We start from the raw sequence: 7,634 nt of genomic DNA, 5'->3' as shown, positions 1-7,634 counted from the left end.
TCGGGTGGATGCGATGAGGATGTTCCCAAGGATGGGTGAAACTAGAACTAGGGGGCATAATCTTAGAATAAGGGGCTGCTCCTTCAAAACTGAGATGAGGGGAAACTTCTTCACTCAGAGGGTGGTGGGTCTGTGGAATTTGCTGCCCCAGGAAACTGTGGAAGCTACATCATTGAATAAATTCAAAGCAGAAATAGACAGTTTCCTAGAATTGAAGGGAATTAGGGGTTACGGGGAGCGGGCAGGAAATTGGACATGAATTTAGATTTGAGGTTAGGATCAGATCAGTCATGATCTTATTCAATGGCGGAGCAGGCTCGAAGGGCCGATTGGCCTACTCCTGCTCCTATTTCTTATGTTCTTCACGAAGCTCTTGCTGCTGAGAGGGACCTGGAGGAAAGAAAGTTAGGATGGCAATTAAAGGCTGGGCATTAACAGGTGACAGTCTTCAGAAATCAACAATGCAGCTTGAAGTGGTGAAGCTTGCTGAATATTTGCTGAGGTGAATGAAGGCCTACAAATAATATGCAGGCACCCTGCTCAGCTAAGCAGCTAGTCTCATCTTCTCCAATGCTCATGGTTTTTCCTGGGCCACTAATGCCCAGGGGCTTCTGCTCTGTTTGGATGAGAGCTAATTATGTTTAGCTACTCCTCCCCTGGTCTTGCTCCTCTCCCTGGCATTATTTGCGGTCTTGTCCTACAGAAAGAGAAGGAGAGAGTTAGTGAGTGGCTGTTGAAAAGGTAAGTGGAGATGTGTGGGGCTTCTGCATATAATGTTTCTGCTGAGAGCTGGAGACAAAGCAAGGTGGAACCAGGATGGGAAGGTGATGAATGTAAAGCCAAGTGTGTGGAATATGAAGTGAAGGAGTCGTCCTAGGAGGAGTTGCTAATAGTGCAAGTGCTAGGATGTAAGAAGAGAAAGCTGTTAGTGTGTGGTGTGAAGGGAGCAAAAGAACAGAATCATTTGGGATGAAAGAGAGGTGTTGCAGTGTGCCCTTGTGATGTGATGGAGGGGAGGGAATTGTTGAGAGTGGTAGAAGAGGGGTGAAAGGGGTGTAGGCAGGTGATGCTGAGTGAGATGGCGAGATTAAGAGCTGTACTCACCCTTACTATTCGTGAGGTCATTGAACCTGTTCCTACACTGAATTCAGGTCCTGGGGTGATACTGCTGACACTGAACTTCTCAGTCACCTCTGTCCAAGCCTGCTGGACAGTCACCCTGGCTATGCTCAGCGGGTTCTGGGAAACAGTGCCTCCCTCCTTGTCCTGACCTCCAGGGAAACATCAAAAAACCTGGGTGAAGGTCTGCGGCTCATTCTCCTAATGGTCCTTCTTCCAGCAGTATAATGGCGAAATTTGGCATCAGGGAATGCAACCTCACTTAAAAAAAAAGGCCTAGGGCAGCACATCAAAAATTGAGCCACGAAAATGGGAGCACAACCCATTTCTTAACATGATTGGGTGGGCAGGCCATCAATCATATTAAAATAAGGCCTGGCTAATTTTAATGCTGATGATGTCATGGGGGCTTGCCGCTCAGCCCTCACCCTGAGCTAAAACCAGGGCTTGGGTGTCTGAAATGGAAAGTAATGAGCCCATATTCAAAGGCAAGTGGTTTGAGTTAGTGTTTTTTTATTATTTTATTTTGGTGTTCAAGGTGAGGGCTGCTGGGGAATTAAACTCTTCCCATTTCAGGCACCCAGTGTCAACACTCCCAGGCCAAGTATAGCACAATTAGATGGAGAGTAAAGCTGACTACTCTGCCCCAACTTCAGAACTGTAACCCCACTGCACTAGTCAATTTTTCCATTTCTGACACCAACCATCCTGTGGACACCTTGTAGTGCTTCTGTTTAGATACGATCTTTGTTCTTGAGCAGTAGAGAGAGAAGGCTGACGCCAAACTGTTCTGGCTTCTTGCATTTTCTTTTCTTTCCATCTGCCACAGCTTCAAGAACATCCATCTTCTTAGTCTACGTCCACTATTTCTCAGCAGATCCACATCCAGTTTCTAGCTCACGGTCACAGGATTACAAACAGCACAGGAGGTACGGTACTGTACATGGGTAAGAATTTGTTTTTATCAGCTGTCAAAGTGCAACTAACATTGTTATATCTTCAATAAGTAGTATCTTGCCATAACCAACTTGCCAACTTTGCTTTGAGCAGACTTTAGGTAATACAAACACAGAAAATTCTTGTGGAAATGTTGCCGTATTGACTGTATAAAATGTAGGTCAATAAAGCTTTCCTGTGCATTATGTAGATTCTGAAACCTCAGCTCTATTAATCTCCATTTTGAAGTTATCCACGGACAGAAATAATTACTGGTAATTTGACACTGCATCAGAGAAAGGCTCAGGTGCATTCATGTATTACTAGATGGTGCGCTGTAATTTTTATCTTAAGGGGGGAAAAATGGGAGGTAACAGCACCAGCGGTTCCCTACAATCTGCGATTCCAGCTTACTGCTCACAAAAGCAGATTCGCAAAGCAGACCAGGCATCACTTCTCAGCACAAGGATAAAGCGAAGTGGTGGCTAGTCTTTTTTCACTCCCGTTCTTCTTTGGACTGGGCCTCATGGTGGGTTATGATTCCATAGATGACAACATTCCTCCAGTACCTGCCATAAGCGGCTACACTTCATGTGTGAGCCTAGTAATTGTTATCAGGCTATTTAACTGTGGAAGTTATCTAGCCAAGTCAATCCCATCTGTATGTCATGTCCAGTTACCCTTGCTGTAATGTGCATAACAGGAGATGATTTCTTTTTCTTCTCCCTCTTCCAGGACAAACTGTAGCACCACTACTGAGATCAGGTAGCTTAGTAAAGAACAAGTGATAGAAGTTGGAATCTCGACCTCATTATTGTTTTCCAATCATTTGCCTGCTGAGCAAACCAGGAGACACCCTACTGGTTCCCCTGCCCTACACCACTACCACCCCTTCCCCCTCCTCTCCTGAAAGTATAAGCCCTTGCTGGAGTTTAGCATCATGAGTGGCAGATCCCCTCCATTACCTGGCCCAAATGGCCATTCATGTCTGAACGAGATGAGAGTCAGCAGTCTGTTCAACTGTGGGGGGAATCATGAGAGATCAATCACCTGATGTCCACACATGAACACCTTCCAGCATGGAACAGCAACCCTAGCTGATTCTTGTCCTTTCTAGCTCAGAGGCCCTGAAGCCAATTATAGCTCTCTAGTTCTACCCTGACTGAGAATAGATAACTTTACACACACGATCAAAGTGGAGTCCTTTGCAGTCTACATGGTTCACCACTGCACCATGCAGTACATTTAATCACTTAGCTTTTGGAAACCCCACAAAAGCAAATTTAGGATTCTGTGACAGTTGTAGAAGTGTCAGAATGTAATTTTTACCTGAACCGAGATGGCTGGAAAAAAGGACAATATTTTGGATACTTTTAAAAACAATCAAGGCACCATGCAAAAAAAAACATTTCTTACTTGAAGATTTATTTTCAGTTGGTTACAATTTGGGGGGGGTGAAGAGAGAAGGGGGCAGATGCACAAAAGTGTAGCTCTCACTTATAGAAGCTAATTTTCTGTACAGCATTTCTGCTAATGTATTTATTTATCAACACCATTTCCTTTTCTGTGTTTTGCTGCAGCAAAGGCAGAACTTTCCTCTCCTAGTTCTATACTTTATTTGGGGACACAAATTATAGGAACAGAGAAGGGAAACTTTCATCACTTGTGGTCCAAATAGTTACAATTTAAGACTTTTGCCATGAACTCAAAAACACAGGTAAAGTAACACAGCATGGTATTTTCATTAAATGGGAGAAACCTGTGGCAGTTAAGGAATCGTGACCCATCAGGGGCAAGATTTTTTTTGAGCATTAAATAGAGAAGTTGTGGGGGAGCAAAATATTGTTTGTTTACGACTTCAGGATCCCATTTGAATGCCCAAAAAATAAAATAGTAAAATTGCTTTGTGTGTGTGGGAGGGGCCGTGTGGGTGGGAAGATTTCTAGAAGTAGCCAAACCGGTGCAGAATTTCATTGGCCCTTCCCTTTCTGCAGTACCACTCACAAAATGTTTGCATATGCATTACAACTACTTATAAAAAGCAGCTCAATACCATAGTAAACATTTAATCAGGCCCCGATGAGTGTTCTCTACTGAAGACTTATACAGTGCTGCTTTCAGTGAGTATGGCGTATCTGCTGCAGGTTTAAACAGTTACAAGTAATAAAACCCTGTGAAATTCAGAGATAATTTTGGCAGGGAATACTTGTGGTAAAGGACAATATTGTGAAAGAGCATTTTGTATTAAAATAATAGTTACATAATAATTGAAATAAGATGCCTAGTTGATTTCATTGCATTGACTTTTCAAGCAGTTACCTTTTTGTTTGGAGTATTTTCATGAGCCTCCCTCTTGTGGAGTGAGGGCACACAAGGATCTTGCTCAGGCATTCAGTGCAGTTAAAAAAAGTCACACCCACATCCCATGGCATGACAGAGACGTCCTGAAAACAACCACTGAGTGTGCACCTTCCAATTCTCCACTCATTTTCAAAGGGCTGTAAAAGCTCTTTAGATTTGTCAGAAGGTTCATGGTTACTCATGAAAGTTATAATTCATAACTTTTCTGTTATTGATGAATGCGTTATTTAAATTACTTTCGGCAACAAAATGTGCAACCACCATTCACAACTGTTATACAAAGATTGTTTAAACTGTCCGTGAAATACACAAGACCCCAATTATTAGGCAGTGTTTTTCATTTGACCTGAAAATGGAGCCGAATAGTAAGCAAACATCAGAATCCCGATGGTCATTGCACATCCTGTGAAGCTCATGCTTGTCCCCAGTCAAAAGGATTTGTTCTCGTCAATTTGACTATTAAAAATAGCTCTGGTTAGAATATTGGCTGAAGATGCATTAGATCAAACAATGATAAGGATACAGAAGGATGGCAAAAGCTCTGATTGGCTGAGAACCAGTGTAAAACTCACAGTTTGCACTTGGCCTGCTCATCAGAGCAGTTGCTGTGAAACGAGAGATTCACAGATATGAACAGAAAATCAAAAAGTATTAAAAATTCATAGCTGTACTGTAATAGCAGAAATGAATAGGGTGCATGTGCATTTATCCCATACCACAGCATTTCACGTCCAGAATCAACTCCCTCATTAAAACAGACAACTCCATTAGAATCATGTTGAAATCCCACCCTGACGGCAAGTCATGACCTTGCCCCAACTGATAAACTGCCAAGATTGGTTGCGTGACTGATGGTAGCACTGAATGAAGTTAGATATGTTAGTGAGTGAGCATGAAGAAAACATAAGTGTGTGTTTGACTTCCAATCGCAGTTGCCTGATTGTCGTACAGCTTTTGGAGAGCTCCGTCATCATTCTCCCACCATCAGTAAGAGTCCAGGAAATGGAGTTTGGGAGGCTACAATTGAAAGGTAATTTTAGGATACCTGTGGTAGATAAGGACTTCCTCTTCTTTGATATTCTTTAGTCTATCGACTTATTTATACCTCTCAATCTTTTTCCAAAAGAAGTTCAGCCCCAAGAATTTCTCAACATAACTTAAGAGCTTAATATTCAGAATTATCAGTCCTCTTGGAACCATCTCCATCATCCTTATGAAGCTAGAGGGCCTAAAACACCAGGAAAGATTTTCTGCCTCCGTGCACTCTAGTCCATGACTTTCTGTACGTTTAATAGATGGAAAATCAACGGCTTTGGAGGGGGGGGGGTGGGGGGGGGTGCAATTTCCAGTGTGTACTGGGAGTACCAAAGCAGAAAATTTCCCGTAATATTGCAAATAAGGATCACCGGTAAACTGCACAAGGTTTGCGCAACATACTTTGACATATAGCCAAACATCTTTGACACGCATCTAATATTTTTAAGGATGGCTTCACATCGAATGATCAATAATCACATCTAAAGCCTTTTCCTTTTTTCAGCTTTGCTAATAGACCCCTTCATAGAGTAAACTCCTTGTCTGGAGTACCACAAGGTTCCATCCTTGGCCCATTATTTTCCTCATTTACATGTTGCTCCTCGGCAACACATATCAATTGTATGGACTGTTTCCATATCTATGCTGATGACACTCAGTTCTACTTTTCCACTGCCATCATTAGCTCTATGACCACCGCTAATATTTTCGAACTACATATCTGACCTCAAGTTTTAAATTAGCCAAAACTTCCTCCAACTGAACAATGAAATGACAAACTATCTTATTCAGCTCCTGCCAAAAATTCAGTGTTCTTACCCCTGGCTCTGATCCATGCCCCCTGTCCCCGCACCCCCACCCCACTGTTGAAACCATGAAATGTGCAACCTGAGTTTCCTATCTGACCCAAGTTAAGCTTCAAAGCCTATATTCTGCCCATCAGAAATTGCTTAGTTTCACCTCACCCGCCTCCATCCTTACCTCATTCCCAGCGCTCTGACACTTTTATCCACGCTTTTGTTACCTCCAGACTTGCCTTCTCCAATACGTTCCTCATCACCAACACAAGCTGCACCCTACACAAACTACAATTCAACCAAGACTCTGCACTCACACCCCTTCACTCACTGGCCTCCATTGTCTTCCTACTCCCCAAATCAACAAATTCAAAAAACATCAACCTCTTCCAGTCCAGCCCATGTCCTTCAGTTCTCTGAATCTGACTTTCCATATATAGCCTCCTCCCCCTTCTCCACTATTAATGGCAGAGCTTTCAGCCACCTTCGCCCTACTCTCTGGAACTCCCCTCTTTAAACCACTCTGCCTTGCTTCTTCTCTGATCACCTTTAACAGCTTGCTCAAAACTGATCTTTTGAACCATACTTTGTTATCTCTTCCATTACTGCTTGCCATCCATTTTGCCTGCGAAGCACCATGGGAAATTTTCTATGTTAAAGCCACTATTTAAACATAAATTGTTGTTGTTTCCTGTTCCAATATGCATTAATTTTATTTATCTACCTTAGAATCCATCTCCTTTCCCTTAGCCTATCTGCTTAATTGGTCCAGATCTGTGAACCTTGCACTTGTCACCTGGCCACGTACCTAACTCTGGGAATTTTTTTCAGGGCTTTGTCCGCTTCACCGCCAGTGTTTGGCAGAAGTTCAGGAGCAGACCTAGGGAAATTCCTGACATTAGTGCCATTCCTAAAGTTTATGTTACAAGAGTTTCAGATCACTTCACTCTACATCCATGCATGTTCTTTGCCAATGTAGATGTGTTTTAACCTTAATTTAAACTCTTAAGCCTCCGATAGACAATAATGAACCAGCTAAAATCTGAATGGCCAACAAATACAAATTATCAGTATGGCCTATGATTTTAGTCTCATGTTAATTCACCAGAATGTAAATTAGTGATTATTATATGCAGTTATTGTCTGTGTAGAAATAATACATGAGTAATTGTTACCTGTATTTGATGTCCATATGCACTTTCATCCAGGGGCCATTGGATAATGATCAGAAGCAGGAGCCCGGGTTAATTTTCCTCCTCCTTGTTCCAGGAACTTAGTTCAGTTGCACTGTCCTTACCACTATTTCAGCTAAGATCATATAACTCAGCACAGACTAGAGGATGAACTTGGGATTTACTTGGGCTGTGGGGCTCAGCAGCTCATCAT

This window comes from Heptranchias perlo, chromosome 30, assembly GCF_035084215.1.
Source record: "Heptranchias perlo isolate sHepPer1 chromosome 30, sHepPer1.hap1, whole genome shotgun sequence".
Lineage (NCBI taxonomy): Eukaryota > Metazoa > Chordata > Chondrichthyes > Hexanchiformes > Hexanchidae > Heptranchias > Heptranchias perlo.
The sequence above is the reverse complement of the archived record's forward strand: the minus strand, read 5'-3'. Positions refer to the sequence as shown.